A 19493-nucleotide genomic window follows, 5' to 3' on the forward strand; every position below is an offset into this window, starting at 1 on the left:
TTCTGGAGAAAATCATGGCTGGCTGTGTAAGAGTATCTTGTGTAGGAGACGGTGAGACTCGTCGTGGGCGACGAAGCGTTTCACTGAAGAACCACGGCAACACACAGCAAACCAACAAACAATGACAGTCACGGCGCGAAGGCAACTAACAAAGCTCAGCTGACTGCACGAATAGAAACGGAACCCAACGGTCACTGTACTGATCGCCACGAACGTCAGAACCCGACTGCCTCGCACCTCCAATGGACCGATTTTTATTACTCAAGATGGCCTAGCTAATTTGCATCCCCGCGAGATCTCGCACGATCCTGCGAGATTCCGTCTCTAATAAAAGCAGGCAGGCGCCATCTTGAAACTCTTTCTTCCGCTGCCCCGACCACAGGATCAGCCACCACCCCACACGCCAGGCACACACGGACCCTCTTGCGCCGAGGGCTACGGTTAGTCTCACAGGCTGTTAGGTTTTTGCTGGAACTTTTTTGAGGGTATGAAACGGTTTATACCTACAATTAACCATTCTGTCAGGTCTGATACTATAGAAGACACATCCTTTTTAAATATGTAACGCAGCAGAGATAGAGCCGATATAAATGTACGGAAGCTATCCCAGTGAGCCTTAGTGTATCGATATACTGTACGATGGAGAGGTACGTCTGGGGACTTATTACATTTCATTTTTATCTTAACGTTTAAACAGTTTTGTAAGTATGGGCGCTAGTTCAGGTTGAAGTTTTTTGAGTACTATAATTGGAATACCATCCGGGCCAGTTGCTTTACTCGAATCAAGGTTTTTGATTAGCTTCGCAACATCACGTACAGATATACGTATATCACATAGCGTGTTTTCTGATACAGGAGGAAATATTGGGGGTTGGCAGCCTTGATCGCAAAGGGTAGAATTAGCTGCGAAGTTCTTGACAAAGAGTTTGGCTTTGTCTGATGCTGACGAGATTACCTCAGGTCCATTGATAATAGTTGGGATGGAGCACACGCTTCTGTTCATGATTCTGTTTGCTATTTGCCAAAACTGGTGGGAACCAAGCCGCTGCTCAGCTACTTTGGACTTGACAGATTGAGCATACAACTCTCTTGCATTCTTTATTACTTTCTTACAATGGTTGCTGGCAGTCCTGAAAGCGGCTTTAGTTTTCATACATCTATTACGTTGGAAACAGCGGAAAAAGTGATTTCTGTGCGCAATGGCAGCAGCACATTCTGGAGAGAACCATGGCTGGCTGTTAGGTTTTTGCTGAAACTTTTTCGAGGGTATGAAACGGTCAATACCTACAATTAACCATTCCGTCAGGTCTAATACTATAGAGGACACATCCTTTTTAAACATGGAATGCAGAGGTAGATCAGATATAAATATACGGAAGCTATCCCAGTCAGCCTTAGTGTATCGATATATTGTACGATGGAGAGGTACGTCTGGGGACTTATTACATTTCATTTTTATCTTAATTGATACAAAAGAGTGGTCGGAAGATCCAAGAGGCGACAGAACAGAAACTGAACATAGTTCAGGGCAAGTTGTGAGAAAAAGGTCTAGTAGGCTCGCATACTGGCCGTCATTATCGGCACACGGGTAGGTTCCTGAACAATCTGAGTGAGGTCATAGGCAATGGAGAAATCATGACAGAACCTCCCCTCATCATCGGTCTTGTTTGAGTGGGTCAACCATTCGACGTTGTGAACATTGAAGTCTCCACATACGTGAATGTTAGCTGAAGGATAAGCAGATCGGACTTGATCAATTTTCTCAGATATGCTTTTAAAGATAGTAACTCTGCTGTTGTGGGGGCGATAGAGAGTAAATATAAATGCAGTAGTGTGAGCTAATGCAACCCGGAAGCACATATAGGGTAAGTTAGGATCTTCTCTGGAGATGTCCCTACCACATGGAAAGCCATCTTTAATATAGGCACATATTCCATGTCCATGGCGATCTTGGGGGTCAGATTTAGAAGTTAAGTTAGAGTATCCTTTAATTGCGAACTCTTCTAGGGAAATAGCCATTCCAATGCCAGTTTCGCTTAAAAATAAAAGGTCTGGTTTAGTCTCCTGTAATTGGGTTTCAACCTCTGGAAGGTTAGAACGTAGACCTCTGATGCTGGAGAAGGAGACATGGTAGTAGGGGTCTACGTTGGAAGTTGGAGAACTGGGTTTAATCATGTATTTTTTCTTGAAACTTGTCATGATGGAATTTTGGAATTTGGGGACTAGGTCGTCAGATTTGCTTAGAGCAGGACAGAGAGGGGAAATAAGAGAGAAAAAGAAACGAAGAATTTTTTTGTAGAACATTGATAAGGTAAAGCCGTAACAATTACCCACTAATATGGCATCGAGAGGCCCCGCCAGAAGCTACTGCATGGTCCAGAATCCATTCACCAAGTGGCAATACAGCAGCCCCAGTACTTTGCACATGCTGATAGGACAGCCTCCTTAGTGGTTAATCCAAGGTTCGGGTCCTTGACTATCAGGTGGATAACGTCAGCCCAGATAAAACGTTTACCTCCAGCACCCTTACTAGTGATATGACTACAAGGATAGACATAGAAACAGAAAATTTCCGCCATCTCTGTCATCTGTTTGCGCAAAATACTGCCAGCCTAGAATACAGCTTTTTCTTCTCCCTTTGTCAGAAAAATCACTCATTAAAAAATGAGGACTGAGGGACAAATAAGGGGAAGCGAGAGTAACGGGAGCTGCCGATAATGCATTCATAATGCGTTTTCTACTCTCCATTAAAAAAAATATTAAGTATTCTATAAAAGTCCAACGGATGTGTTTAAGGGAAAGTATAGTGATAGATTCCCCTCTCACGAAGTAAAAATGAATACAATTACCTAATCTATTTTTGCAATGAACTTCGTAGATAAATAAACATTTATGGACGAGAAAAAAGCTAGCATTTAATAAAACAGAAATACATAAATTAAATATTGAAATAAAATGTAGTTATTAATATTTGAATCTAAGAATAAAAAGTACGATTAATATAGAAGTGACTTATCTAAAAAAAAACACTTCCGTCTCCAAAATGCAAACTGTAGAAAAGAATTTAAGTTTTAATAACAACAGCGTTCAAAAGACTTATTTTTTTTTTAAATTAACCGTTAAAAGAAAAGCGTGATTTTATTCTGGACTTTAGCTAGTCACGTTTTAAGAAACTTGCGATATAAAAGAAAAGGGGAGGATTCTTCCGAAAGTTAGTTGGTGACGTTATAAATAATTGCGAGATAAAATAAAAGCAGGATTAAGGGATGGGGACTGAAAGGATAATATAATGGATTGAGTCTATGCAATATTTAAAATCAACTCGGTAGATAAATAAACATTTATGGACGAGAGAAAAAAGCTAGCATTTAATAGAATAGAAATACATAAATTAAATACTGAAATAAAATGTAGTTATTAATATTTGAATCTAAAAATAAAAAGTACGATTAATATAGAAGTCAATTATCTAAAAAAAACAAAACACTTCCGTCTCTAAAATGCAAACTGTAGAAAAGGATGACCATATTGAATTTCTATGTGGGATGTGCGTTTATATATATATATTTTCTTTTACACAGGAATCACCACTTATCAAGGCCCGGAGGCAACCCAAGGATAAGGGTTAATGGGTATACATTAGTCAATGTGATTATAGCATAGTAAACATAAGTAGTGGGAATTTTGTAAATTGGATTACTTATTAAGAACTTGTTTATGTTGGACTTGAAGATAATCAGATTGTAGTCAGGTAGAAAGCAGGCAATCCGAAGAGAGTTCCACAGGCGTGCAGTTCCAAGAAAGAAGCTTTGTTCATGGAATCTGCATTTAGGTTTAGGTACAGATAAAGAGTGTGGGAAATTATTGATAGTAGTTTTGGCTAGACGAGTGTTTTTCGTGAAAGTTTGACAAAGCACTTGCCATGAAAATAACGATAAAGCAAAGACAGGTTTGCAACGTCTCTTCTGTGGGAAAGAGGTTGCAGGAAAGAGAAAAGGGCATCCTCCACTAAGCTACGAAGTCTATTTTGAACTCTGTCAAGGCAGGATAAGATGGTTCTAGCAGCTCCTGCCCAGATGTGGCGACAGTACTCCATCATTGGCTGTACCTGGTTTTTATATAGGTAGAGAATTGCATTAGGAGTGAGATATCTACTGGAGCGGTAGAAGGATCCCACCATTTTTCCAGCGACCTTGGCAATGGATTTGATATACGTGTTCCATTTCAGGTCAGGAGTAAAGGTCAAGCCCAGAAGCTTGTCAAAACATGAAGCCTCCCCAAGACGAGAGCCATTCATTTCAATTGATGCCAGATGGGCATCAGAGCGTAGATGGTGTAGAGATAAAACTTTGTTTTAGATGCATTAAAAGTAGCCAACCACCTCTTTCCTCATTGTACCACAAGTTCAAGACCAGAGGAGAGAGAATCAGAGAGAACTTGGTCGTTTACGGTCTTTGGTGTGCTACTATAGAGTGTAGTGTCGTCAGCATATATGTCTACGAATGATGTAAGGATGTGATTTTGAAGATCATTACTGTAGATCACGAAGAGAGTTGGTCCCAGGATGGACCCCTGAGGAACTCCAGTATTAATACTGAGAGCTTCTGATTTCTCCCCATCAACCACTACTCTTATGAACCCATCAAAGAGAAATGATTTAATAATTGAGAAAACAATACCATAGCTGGAGATCTTGTGAAGTAGACCTTTATGGCATATCTTGTCAAAGGCCTTTGATATGTAAAGAGCGATTGCCCTAGAGAGGAAGCCTGCGTCGAGAGATTCGCTAATTCTATAAAATATAACTGTAAGCATGTCTGCTGTAGATCAGGCAGAACGGAAACAATATTACACGTCACTAAGAAGGTTGTTTCTGTTGAGATGGTTGACTACTTCTCTATTTAACAGATTCCAGCAACTTAATCATGATGCAAAGAAGACTTATTGGCCTGTACTAAGAAGGGGATGAGCGATCACCTGAATTCTTAAATACAGCGCATACTGATGAGATCTTCCAAGGTGTTGGGAAGCATTTCTCCTTAAGACAACGCTTAAATAACTTTGTAAGTATGGGCGCTAGTTCTGGTTGTACCTTTTTGAGCACTATAATTGGAATGCTGTCAGGGGCAGTTGCTTTACTGGAATCAAGGTTTTTGATTAGTTTAGCAACATCACGTACAGGTATTTGAGCGTGTTTTCAGATACACGAGGAAATACTGGGGGTTGGAAGCCTTGGTCATAACGAGTAGAATTAGCTGCAAAAATCTTGGCAAAATGTTTGGCTTTGTCTGATGCTGACAATATTACCTCAGGTCAGTTGGGATAGATTGTCTGATGCTATGAATGTTTATTGTAGACGGAAAAATGATTCGATTTTTTTTATATGTAAAGAAGGTAAGTATTAGGTTAAGATTATTAACTTATATATCTTAATAGCTCAGTGAGTAAAATATCTAGTTTGCAACATCAAGATTGCTGTTAAAGTAAACTCTCCTTAATATGGTGTTGCATATAATGTCATCGCACACCTTAACATAGGCATCGTCGGTTAATCCTGGTAATAGTATATATTATCCTTAACTCTATCACAGGTCTTTTAAAATGTGGTTTGTATCACGCTCTCCACTCTCCATGTTTGCGGTTATTGTGAATATCAATTGAATTTCAATAACCCCAACGATTTTAAACGAAAATTGTCACAATTTAAATACTTCAGCATTTAATATCAAACTATCTTATAAATAATCTGCCATTTTTAGATATATGAAAAATGAATGATCATGTGAGTATGAAGATTCAACTTTATTTGATCTCTAAAATTTAATAGACTTTAATACTGATCATAAGATATGTTAAAACATGCTTTATGCCTATGATTTATAAATGAAAAGGAGCTTAACATATGTCAAACGATACAAAAGCCTGAAAATATCTCCTACATAACTTCTTCTTAGTCAATGCAATATTTATAAGTTTCAAAATCTAGCAAAGAAATGCAAATATATATTGATTTGTTTTAAGTATTTTTCACACATTGATCTCGAGTGACATTTTATAGACGGACAAAAGGATCCATTTTATTCAATTCAAAATCCCTCCTAGTAAAGTATGGCAAAAAAGAAATAGTCTTTTAAACATCTAGAATAGAATTGTCTATACAAGCATATAACTCAAAGCGGATACAAAATCACATGAAAACGATTTTCTTTTCATAGTACAAGTCTTGCAGCTTCAAAGTGAAATGCAAGTATGCACAACAATACTCGTTTGCTTATATCTGAGGAGAACTCTTTACGAATTTACAGAAGCGAGGATCACGTTTAGAGCTTGTGGTGTTCTTTATCAGATTACAAACATATAATCAATTATGACGCTGAAATTAACAATAAAACAGAAAACATTATATAGTAAAAACGCAACTCTATTTTAACTTTCTCCTAACAAATACCCCGGATATCTTAGCACTAAGTGAGACTAACCTACACTCCTCCATCCCCTCTAACTACTTTAACATGCCTGGATATCTCCCACTCTGCCGTAAGGACTCTGACAGACATATGCACGGACTTGGAGTTTACATTCGTAATACCCTTCCCTTGACTAGAGAAACAAACCTAGAAACGGATGATCAAGCCTTTATGTGCTTTAGACTAATCATGCAACACAACATTAGCTACTTTTACTTTCTCTACCGCTCTCCCTCGACCCAAGACTGCACCATAATAAACAAAGTATCTGACAGCATAGACACAGCACTCTCCTTCGACACTAGCGCCCAAGTACATGTATTTGGCGACTTTAATGTCCATCACAAAAACTGGCTTGGATTCTCTACTTACACAGATGCAGCAGGCAGCGCAACTCATAGCTTCTCTGTATCTCACTCCCTATCGCAAATTGTTACTTTTCCAACCCGCTTCCCTGATCAGGAAGAACAACACGCATCACTATTAGATCTGTTTTTGATCACAGTTCCTGATGATTGTGTAACGAAAGCCGACAGCCCACTTGGGAACGCTGATCATGCGGTGATAATGGTTGAAATCGCCCTAAACTCTAGACCCAAAACTGAAGAGCCAGTGCTCAAAACAACGAGATATTATAAAAAGGCTGACTGGGAAGCTATCAGAGATCTTATCAGAGATGCCCCATGGGGAAATATTTTTTCTCTTCCTGCTGAACAGTGTGCAACCGAGACCACTGAATGGTTCAAAACTGCAATCGAAGCGCATGTTCCCATGCGGAAATTCTATAGCAAGCCCCACTCTCCCCAATGGTTTACTTCGACTTGCGCAACTGCCATTGCTCAAAGGCAGCATGCATTCCGCAGGTTTAATCGACATAAGTCGAGTTCAAACAGACAGAAGTACATAGAAGCTAGAAGTAACGTTAAGAAAGAAATAGCGACAGCTAAGAGGGAATTTACGGAAACCACTAAAAAACGCATCGAAGCACAAAAACTAGGAACTCGTGACTTCTGGAAAATCTACAACAGTGTAGTAAATAATGGGCAATCAACAATTCCCCCACTAACCAACAATCACGAGGTTCTTTGCTCAGCAACCGAGAAGGCTAACATGCTTGCCAGTCGGTTTGCCTCAAACTCCACACTGGACCCTCTAAACCACCCCCTACCTCAATTTCCTATGCGGACAGACGCCACGCTAGACGATCTGAAAATCACCCCTGCTCAGGTGCATGCTATCATAAAAACCTTGACACTTCTAAAGCATGTGGACCCGACCTCATCCCAGCTGTGCTATTAAAAAAGTGCTCAGCCGAAGTAGCTCCAGTTCTCTCCAAACTCTACAACAAATGCCTTAATGAATCTTGCTTTCCGAGCTGTTGGAAAACTGCTTCTGTAGTACCAGTATTCAAGAATTCTGGCGAAAGAACTGATCCATTAAATTATCGCCCTATTAGCCTCCTCCCACTTTTTGCCAAAATATTTGAGACCTTAATTAACCATGCTCTAGTCCAGCACCTTACAGATGCTAAACTTCTGACCGACCATCAATATGGATTTAGACAAGCCCGTTCCATGGCAGACATCCTCACTGTAATCTCTGAACGCATATACCATTCACTGGACAAAGCGGGAGAGGGCAGAGCGGTAGCTCTAGATATATCTAAGGCTTTTGACAGGGTATGGCATGAGGGTCTCCCCAGGAAGATTAGATCTTACGGTATCACTGGTAGAATACTTAACGTAATTAAATCCTTCTTATATAAGAGAAAAATCCAGGTTGTCCTCGACGGTCGTACATCTAAACAATATGATATAAATGCGGGAGTGCCCCAAGGATCTATCCTTGGACCTCTGCTGTTCCTGATATTCATAAATGACCTCCCCGACAAGATTGCCTCTGAGATGGGTATATATGCTGATGACACCACACTCTATAGCAGGCACGACAGGAAAACAAACGAACATATATCTAAAGTAATGGCAGAAACACTAGAGGATGACCTCCAATATGTAGTGGAATGGGGACAAAAATAGATGGTAACGTTCAATGCCACCAAGACAAAACTGGTTTCATTCAATAATTACAAGAAACCTTCTCTACCACCTATAGCAATGGCCAACGACTCTTTACCTGAGAGTACGTCTCTCAAGCTCCTTGGCCTAACGTTCACAGGAAACATGAGTTGGAACAATTACATCGAGGGCATTGCCAGGGCCGCTGCAAGGAAGGTGGGCTCTCTCTACCGTGCTAGAAAACTTTTAACACCCGAAAGTATCCTGTACCTCTATAAGGCCACTATTCGCCCATGTATGGAGTATTGCTGTCATATTTGGGCCGGTGCATCGGCTACTAGTCTCTCGCTCCTTGACAGGGTTCAAAAGAGAGTCGCAAATCTGATAGGCCCTAAACTGGCATCTAAACTTCAGCCTCTGTCCCATCGTCGAAACGTTGCATCCCTCTGCCTGTTCTACAAGTATTATAATGGTGAATGCTCTGAAGAACTGCAAGCACTTGTGCCCCCACGACGTGAACACCCTCGACAGACCCGACAAGCTGCAAAATCCCACCCCCACACTGTAGAGATCCCTAGATGTAAAAGATCTTTCTACTCCAGTAGTTTCTTCCCCAGAACTGCTAGACTTTGGAATTCCATTCCAGGTCACTGCTTCCCCAACTGTACTGACATGCATAAGTTCAAGTGCAACGTGAACCAACATCTCGCTGCCCTAATCCCTGCATAGTACCCCAGTAGATGTTTCCCCTGATAGTAGCCCCCTACACCAAAGTGGCAATGTGCCTTGTTTGGGGTGAAAATGTAATAAAAAAAAAAACTTGAACCTGATGAAGGAAAAATAACAAACTAATGGATAATATAATATTAAATGATAGTAAGAAAATGGTCACTAAATAAAAACATAGACGATTTCAAAGGCTTATTAATGTGCTTTTCTTTATAATTTTTCTTCATATAGTGTTAATCGAATTTCGATTATTATATTACATTTTAGTGACTAAAAGTTTGGTGCTGATATTTCGAGTTGATTAAATTATTTCTTTAACTTCATTCAAACGCAGGTATAATCTTAACTAAAGTTAAGATTATAATGTTAATATAAACATAATGTTTAAAAGTTCAAAATTTATTACAAACTTAAAATTTTTTATTTATTTTGTCATTTCTTCAATAACCTTATGCATGTTACTGCTATAACTAATATGTAAATAAGCAAACATATATTTACATACCCGTTAATAAAAACTGATGAATTGTCGAAATAAGTGCATCTAACATAAAAGATTATTGTCAATACCATTTAAATTGCCAAAATGAATATTTGTTTCTGGCGAAATAACGCATTTTATTATTGCTGAACCGGCTTTAGAACAATATAACATCTTTTACTTCAATTCATTTAAAAATTCAGGAGTTCAGCCAATTCACCTGATAATATGACCCATTCTTAAATAATCATCTAAAAATAAAAATCAAGTAAATAAATGCCTCAATAATATGAATCTATTACGTGACATATTATTTTTGTAACAAATTTTGAGAAAATACAATTTTATCAAAATTGTTCCCTTTTAAATAATTTATCCTAGTAATTTATTGGTTTATCCAAAAGAGTTACTAGTTTACAGTATATTTCATAACTGCTTTACTTTAACACAATCTAACCAGGGGATTATACTTTTTTGCTACATTGTGATTTATCTCTAGACTATTAGTTCTTCGTTAAATATATAAAAGCAGTACAATCAATAATAGATAACAAATAATAGAATAAAGAAATCGATATAAAAAAGCAAAACAACTGAACGGAAAAGCAAAACAGAACGGAAAAGAAGACAAACGCCTTTAATGAAGGCTGTTTTGTCTGTTGGTGATGCTTTCTTGAAATGAAAGCGAACTGAATAGCTTCATTATTATTTCAATGTATAGACTGTGATTTCTAAACACTTGGACGCTGTGAAGATTGTTAGTCTAAGAACCAAATACGAAAGCTGGAGTGAAAGCGCCGGAGACACGCCAGACAAAATAGGCGTAAAAATTTAGAAACTCAATATTATGCCTTCATTTACAGACACACCACACACATACACGCACATACACATACGCGCGCACATGTGTGTATGCACACACACACACACACACACACACACACACACACACACACACACACACACACACACACACACACACACACACACACACATAAAAGTATAACAGACTTTTAATTAATTTCAAGTAAATAATTAACATAGTAACGACAGCGACAATGTGAATGTTTCGGTCAAATAATGACCTCATTAAGTGACCTAAAAGTTCCTAAGTTCCTATTTCATGGAGAATACAATCCTGTTATATATATATATATATATATATATATATATATATATATATATATATATATATATATATATATATATATATATATATATATATGTATCAGGTCATCCCATAAGTTCTGTCCGAATTTTTACCTTTGTTTTTAAATTGAACGAAACTTAAAAAAATATTGTGTATTTTGTGTAATTTTTCACATTTTTATGTTTAGATGCATTTTAACTAATTACATTTTTTTTTTACAGAACGATAAAATTTAAATTTGCTTGATTACAACCCTACTAACATGGAAGTGCCTCGGAATCATTTGAGGGATATAATGCTTTATGAGTTCAAGAAAGGAAACTCAGCAGCCGAAGAGGCTAGAAATATTCACTCAGTTTATGGAAAGGAATGTGTGAATGAAAGAACTTGCAGAAGATGGTTTGCGAAATTCAGAAGTGTAAATTTCACTCTTGAAGATGAAGATCGAACCGGACATCAAGTTGAGTTTGATGATAAGTTCCTTGAAGCAGCTCTTGAATAAAGCCCTGCTGTATCAGTTGAGGAATTGGCAATAAAACTGAGTTCAAACCATACAACTGTTCATCGTCATCTTCAACAACTTGAAAAAGTTCTAAACTTGGAAAATGGATGCTTTAGAATTCTCTAAAAACAATCTCAAATCCCAAATCGCCATTTTTCTCTCCATTCTCGCCATTTTTCTCTCCATTCTCGTTTAACATTTTTTGGATAGACTTGTGACTGGTGACAAAAAAATGGATCTTTTATCGAAATGTTAAGCAGCGTAGACAATGACTTAGTAAAGCGGAAAAACCTCAGCCACAGCTGAAAAGAGAACTTCATGGGAATAAGGTTCTTCTTTCAATATGACGGGATTGCCAAGGAATAATCCACTTTTAATTGTTATCACCTAATTCAACAATTAATGCTCAAATCTACTGTCAGCAATTAGAATGTTTGAATTAAGCTTTGAGGGGAAAATACCTGCTCTAGGAAATCGAAAAAGGGTGCTGTTTCATCAGGACAATGCACAACACCTCACAAAAGATTGAAGAACTTGGTTGGGAGAAAATTCCTCATCCACCCTATTCTCCTAACCTAGCTCCTTCAAACTACCATTTGTTTCGTAGCTTACAAAATCATTTGGAAGGAACAGCTTTTGTAATGCAGAAAGATGTTGAAACTGACATTTGTGAGTTCTTCGAATCAAAGCCAAAAGGATGTAAAGTAATGAAAATAATCAGTTTGTTAATAGATTGAAGTCATAGATAATCAGGAAAAGTATGATTAAATGATGATTAAATCTTTAATAAAATGTAACATTTGGCCACTTTTTTTTGTTCATAAATTCGGACAGAACTTATGGGATAACCATACTTTTTTTTTACAATTTTTTTTTGTATATTGATATTCATATTAAACGAAAGAGCGCATAAAACTTTTTATTCTTGATATACCTGGATGTCCTACATGGAATTTCTTGAGCATTCTTTTCTGTAATGTCGCAAGAATTACGACCCTGTCGCTATATAATAGGACGTTATCGCAAATTGAATAAATTTCTTCATCCAGTTAGTTATTGTTGATCCTTTCTTCGTGCATATAATAAATTCGTTCACCTCTGCCTTACTCTTAATCTCATCAAACGTTACTGGAAGTTCTCTTATTGTGTCACATAACGTATTTTTTTTTTACTTCAACTTGCGCTTGAATGGCTGCTATTACCATATCCTCCAATGGTTCTGTCTGCTTAGGTATTAATCTCGATAAACCGTCTGCATGACTAACTTTTTTAGATGGTACATACTCCATCTTTGGATTTTATTCGTCGTATGTTGTGGTAGTCCCTTTTTCGATCCGAAGTCGTTAATAATGGTTTGTGGTTTGTTTGTAACAGAAATTGCCTACCGTGCAGGAAACGATGAAATTTCTTTACCACGAATATAATGTTTAGCGCCTCTTTTTCAATTTGTGAGTAGTTCTTTTCGTCTGGCAAAAGTGCCGGGATGAATGTGCTATGGGTTTCACTTTTCCATCATCCATTTTGTGTAAGATGCATGTTCCTATGCCATAGGAGCTGGCATCGCTTGCAACTATAATTTCACGCTTGGGATTATACGTTATAATTATTATTGTTATATAATTATCGTTATATTTGTTTCTCGCACAATATAATAATATATTATATTGTGCGAGAAACAAATCAGACGTTAAAGTCTCTTTAATTTCCCGAAATGCTTCTTCGCACTCTTGCGTCCAGACCCATTTTTGGTCTTTCTTAAGGAAATACCAAAAATAGGTCTGGACGTTTATTTAAAGGCGACCTTAGTTTATGTATATTTGCCACAAATACATTGTAGTAATTTGCCAAACCTAAGAAACTTTGTAAAGACGCAATATTCTCTGGAGCAGGCATATTCTTTATTGCACTCCATCTATCTGGATCAGGCCTTCTTCCATGTTTATCGATGATTTGCCCCAAGTATTTTATTTTCTCCATGAAAAATGTATATTTTTCCTGTTTTACTTTAAATCCATAATCCTGGATCCTTTTGAATACTTGGTTTACATGAGCTTTGTGTTGTTATTTGCTAGCGCTTTTCATTAACACATCATCCAGGTACCCTACTGTGAAATCCAACACATTTAATATAATGTCCATAATTTGGTGAAAAATCGTAGGGGCGACTTTGACTCCAAAAGGAAGTCTGTTAAACTTGTACAATCCCTTATGGGTATTAATACATAGCCGCTTTGAACACTCTTCATAAATACTTGTAAATACGCGTCACTGAGGTTGATTTTAGAAAAATATTTCACTCCCCTCAGTTTCGCAAATATCTCTTCAGGGCTCGGAAGAGGATATTGGTGATATTGTAATGCCCTGTTTAAGCCTGTTGCGAGGTCAGTGCAAACCCAAATCTCCTTACTCTTCTTTTTGATGTAAACCGTTGGTGCAGCCTACTCACTGTGATCAATTTTTCCGATGACACCCATGTGTTCGAGTCTTTCTAATTCACCGTCTATCTGTTCTATAGCGGCGTATGGAACATTTCTTTTCTTTCTGAACACTGGCTGTTCATTTACTTTTACGTCAAATTTTGCTACCGCTTTTGTATACCTTCCCAAACTGCCTGAAAATACGTCTGGGGAATTCTCTTAACTCTCTCTTAAGTTTTTCTGTCTCCACATTCGGATTCTCAACGTTTTGGAAAAATGAGCTTAAAGGCAGATCCCATAGTCTAAACTTTTCGAACAGATCAGTTCCAAAGACGTTGTTTGATTTTCGCATGCCAAAATTCTTGCTTTTTCGGCCCTGTTCTGGAAAAAAATATTCCTCAATAATTCTCCTTTGAAGGTAATTTTTTAGCCACTGTAGAAATTTTATTTTCCTTTTTCTCTATTTACCCCCTTCCTTTTTTCCCGCTATTAGTGTATTTCTACTCTCTGCATCCTTTTCCTTTCCCTTTCTAATTGGTGTATTTTCTTCTCTCTTTCTCCCCTTCTTTTCTCCCCCTCTCTCGGTGTGTTTGTTGCTACTACTTCTTGCTGTGTCACGCGAGATTCGGTTGGCTAAAACATTGAGCGCACCATTTTAAAAAGAGTGAAACCAGCAGAAGCTGGGGTAAAAACACCAGAGACTGGCAGGACACTAAAAGCACCAGAGCGGTGTTGAAACTAAAAAGCACCATAGCTGTGTTAGGCTTTGAAAGCACCAGAGCGGTGTTGCGTCGAACTGAATTACACCAGAGCGGTGTTGCGACGAACTGAAAGAACCAGAGCGGTTTTTCGACCTTTGAATTACATCAGAGCGGTGTTGCGACGTTTGAAATACAAGAAGAAAGTAATATTAACCACCGAGATTATTAAACTTACCAAAAAAATCCTGAACGGAATCGAAATCAGATAAAATTATAAATTCGAGAAACAAGCAAAACAGTCTGTTTTCAATTTCCCATGACAACAGTTGGAATTCCTAATTTATTCGATAAAATAGTATCTATACGTTATTTCCGGATAAATATTAATTCGCTGTTAAATAACGCAAGAAAGGGTTGATATGCCGTGAAAGAAAAGCAAAGTAAAAGAAATTTTGGTAACGGATTCTCCATCGATTTACTTCTAGTCGCGAGAAGTCAGATAAACTCAATTGGAAACTAATGATTTATACATCTTAATTCTTAATTCACAAAAAAAAGGGTAAGAAGTGTTGACGTGTTTCAACTACGCCGAATTTCTTTTGTAAAAGTATAATTGTTAAAAGAGTTTAAGAACCGCCAGAGGGACTGATTTGGTAGCCCAGTTGAACTATACATTTTCTTTTCTATCATTCTTTCCTTTTCTATTTTTCTTTTTGATAAAATCTTACACCAGTTTACCTCAGTCTCTTTATTTTTGTTAAATTTCTGTTAGAACTCTTAGTCTCGTGCAACGGGATAAAATTCGTTGAAAGTAACGATAAGATTTCCGTTAACGCTTCTCGCTGTTTTATGTAATTTAATCATAGTGAGTGTCCCAAACCCCTCCCATGTCTGTACATCAATAATGGAAATGTCAGACCCCTTATAAAGCTGTAGCCTTACTTTCTCTTTAAACATTTTGACCTGTACATATTTCCGGATATTTTGTTCCTCAGGTTTAATTTTCTTAAGTTTAATGGGTGTCTTTCTACCAGATTTTTTTTCTACAATGCAATGCTTTATACCCTTTCTGGTGGCAGTTGTCACAGTGTTTGAATTTGTAGGGACACTCATTGTACCAATGTTTATTTCCACACCTCCAACATGGTCCAGGTGGATCTTTTCCCTGTTTCTTTCTCTGGTTATTTTTTGAAGTCGAACTTTTCTTTTGATGTAACTTTTTAATATGCGACACTCCGCTTTCCTCTATGTCTCGACTGTCTTCTTTCAATTCAATAAACCGTTCACAGTCTTCTGCTAAGTTTTGTAGTTCTAAATTCGGTTCGTTTTCGAGTTTATTTAAAACACGATGCCTGATTTCAGCGTCTTTATTTAAGACCATCCCTTGCACAAATATTAAACATTAAAAATTATCTGATGATAATTCCTCCAGTTTAAAATCTACGCAATGCTTGTTCACTATACTTGCATAAGTAGTGTAGTCGTCTTCCTCTCTTCTTGTAACATTCATACATTTATATCGCCTATGGAAAAGAGACGCCTTTGCAGAAAACAGTTCTGTAAGTAGCTAACTGTTTCTTGGAAAGTCAAATCACTGGTCTTTTTTGGGAAAATAAAATTCACGAACTTTGTATGCTCGGCTGTTACCAATTTTCTGAGCAAAAGCCTAACCTTTTTCGCGTCTGACCAGGTACTACAATCCGATGTAAAAATATCCTCATATCGTTTATAGTACTGGACGAAAGTGACATGGTCTTCTGGATTATAATTGAAATTTTCAATAACGACCCTCACAGCTGTTTGAGAAAATGCGTTATGATTATCGTCCGCTTTAGTTAACTGTGTCGCCTCAAGAATTTTTCTTTGTTCCTCCTGTGTTTCATCAATATTTCCTCGAAGCGTTTCTGTTGTTGAAGCCTTTTTTCTTCAAATGCTTGTTTAAATCTCTCTTCTCTTTCTACTTGTTGTTGAATTTGCTGCTTTTGCAACGCGAGATTTTGCTCTGCCTGGAATTGAAACAATTCCAACAGTAAATCTCTGAATTTCACATCCATCATACGAATTCAGTTTACAATTTACGCTTGTATAAAAGAAATATTCCTTAGTAAAAAAAAAATCAACCAAGTTTTCTTTCCAAATTCTTTTGTTTGAAGAACAACAGTTTAGCAGTTTTTTTGTAACTTAATTTGTTGAACTCTATATTTCTAGTCTTACTAGAAACAATCCAGCGAAATAACATTTGTTTAACATTTTTTTTAGTTGCACGCGTTTTTACGTAGCAAAAACAAAATCCGTCGCCTTAAATATCCGACGAATTCGTATGGGAAACTTTTAATTTTTTTCTTACCCTCTTTGCCTTTTGCAAAAAATGACTGGATTCTTTACGTATTTGCTAAACACAAATGACGTACGCGAATAATTATTTTTCACGGTCTGTCTCTTTTTCTCTTGACAAAATCAAGCGTGTTTTTTTTCAAATCCCAGATGTTATCGAAATAACGATAAGCTTACACGGCATTTGCTAGTTGATTTTGGACATTTAACTTTGCAGAAGAAAATTCTTACCGTAGGAAAAATGGCGTCTGGTGAAGAAAAAATGAACCCTTTTCCCCTTTCTAAAACACTTGGAACGTGTTTTCAATTATTAAATAATTGACAACATTTGTGTTTTTCGCTGTAGATTTTGGTAGCAAGTTTTTTTTTTTCCATCGCCAAATTACTGTTGTAGTAATTAATTCGCTGTTAATCTTTGCGTATCCAAATATCTGTTGAAATGACGAAGGTGTTCTGCCGTAAAGATTTTACAAATCTTTATTCCAATCACTTTTGGTGATTCTCTGCAGTGCCGGTCGTTTTGATTCCTTGTCGCCAACCTGTTGTGTCGTGGAACAACAGTGAAAATAAGAACAATGAAGTCGAGGTTCGGTTAAAGAACAAGTGTATTAACAATAATGTACAAAGATAGGAAAACGTGTATCTCTGCTGGGCAGTCGGCTAGCAGTTGAAGTGCAGTCGCATCTCTCTCACCGGTGTTGGAATTACTAGTGCTATTTATAGTGCTAATCGGTGTCAATTCCTCTGTTCAAGAAAGGCCGGTATAACAGATATTCATATTAAAAACACTTTTTTGTTAAAAAAACTTTTTGCTGTTAGTAAAATGTGACACAAGGTTGTTTTTAATTTATTTTATTGCGGACTATTATCCTCTTATTTTTTTTAGTTGTTGTGTCACGACATTTCGGCCAACTATTTCTCTGACCGTCAGGTATATATAAGGTTCTTTTTAATTTGGGGAAAACCAGCTCTCCAAAAGAAAAGGCAAAAAGGGACACTCTGGCAGTAGCCAAAAATAATAATTGTCTCACTGTAGAAGTTTTCCCCTCCATTGACCAAAGACAAATTAACTTAAGTGTAGCATCAGAACATATACTATACTTTGATCCCGGCCCAAAGACAGAGGACCTTTTATTTATTTTTTCTATTCATTTTTTATTTGTATTTTTTAAAATTTTTATTTTATTTTATTTTTTATTTATTTCTAGGTGTTACCTATTTTTATATAAAATTTTATTAAAATATTTTATAAAGAATAAGGGCGGTCCCTAAAACAATGTGGCATGATGCCAAAAGGGAATGGGGAAAGAAATTGTGGTCAGAGATCAACCATTTTTTCTATTCCTTAAGCTAGGTGATCACTCACCATATTGCTCAATTCACTCTGTGGGCCTAAGCTATTTAAAATATTCCCACACGAATGAATGTTTTTCAACATTTTATTTAAAAAAACATAATAAACGTTTTTTATTTACAAACCCAAAAATATTTTTTATTTTTATTTTGGCAAACAATCAAACAGTTATATACAAACATAAAAGGAAAAACAAAAAATAAAACATTAAAAAGAAAAGAAAAATATCGAGCAATGGCGAGCTATTACTAAACCTTAAAAACACCTCAAAATAAAGAAAAAGAAATAAACAAAACAAAATGCCAACTATATTGTGTTAGCGAGGTCCTTCCCAACCTATTCTAGTTGAAGTATTCGTTGTTTTCCAGTTTTTGCTAAAATCAAGAAAGACACTTTCAAAAAGGAAGTGGGCAGTCTAAGGGCAAAATAGATGTGGTTCTTGAGGAGTACGGTGACCTCCAGAATAAGTACCATCAGAGTGGGCCGAGGATAAAAATAATTATCTCGAGAAAGGGCATTCTGGAGGTATTCTAACACCTAAATGTGGGACGTGACTCATTCATAATACTAAGAAATGTTTCATTTTGTCTTTTTGTTTTTGTAACAAATACGCATAAGTGTTTGAATACCAATAAAGTCAACCTCCTTCTGTTACATCTGATTTTGATTTTAAGTTGGTGTTTAAAACACAAAATCAGATCGTAATGATAAAGCGACGACCCCATACGCCCTATCTCTATGCGTGAAGACCACGCTACGAGTCTAGCTACGGCTAAAATCGCTAGGAACAACATTCGTTGCTCCCTGGGCCACAACGGATCCCTGTTGTAGATTACTGATTCAAAATCTAGGCACGTCACCCACTCAGCGACGATGCAAACCATTACCTCACCGACGCACGTCCAGAATTCCCGTAGATTTGTACAGTTGAAGAATGTGTGTTCAACTGTTTCTATTATATCCTCCCGACAACCCGGGCAAAAAGGGTCCAAGAAGCACATGCCATTGAGATATACTGTATTGCAACTTAATCGTTAGGTCAGAGAATATTCAAAATCATTTAGGTAACTCCAACTTGGCGCACAATTCCACTGAGAGTGGGTCTCCTCCTCCGACAACTGCAGTCACTCCCCTAGTAGGTCTGAAGCAGTCTCCACCACTAACTTCCGATATAGTGCCTTCCTAGACCGGGCGAGGTCACTAAACCCCGGCAACACGTGAAGCGCAGCTCGGCATTTGTTACAGAACTGCGATTGATTCCTTGGCCTACGACAGAATTTGGCCAAGTGATCAGGAGGTGAGGTCGGAAAAAGCGGTATCGACTGAAGGGCCATACGCAGACT

General features: G+C 37.3%; 1 protein-coding gene across 1 annotated transcript in view; it reads right to left on the reverse strand.

Moving 5' to 3' along the window:
* The window catches only part of LOC145293138 (uncharacterized), a 143887-nt gene that overhangs the window by 62301 nt on the left and 62093 nt on the right, over nt 1-19493 (reverse strand). The gene's annotated exons all lie outside the window — the stretch shown is intronic.

The sequence above is a fragment of the Euprymna scolopes genome, chromosome 14 (assembly GCF_053919585.1).
Source record: "Euprymna scolopes isolate OS-2025 chromosome 14, ASM5391958v1, whole genome shotgun sequence".
NCBI lineage: Eukaryota > Metazoa > Mollusca > Cephalopoda > Sepiida > Sepiolidae > Euprymna > Euprymna scolopes.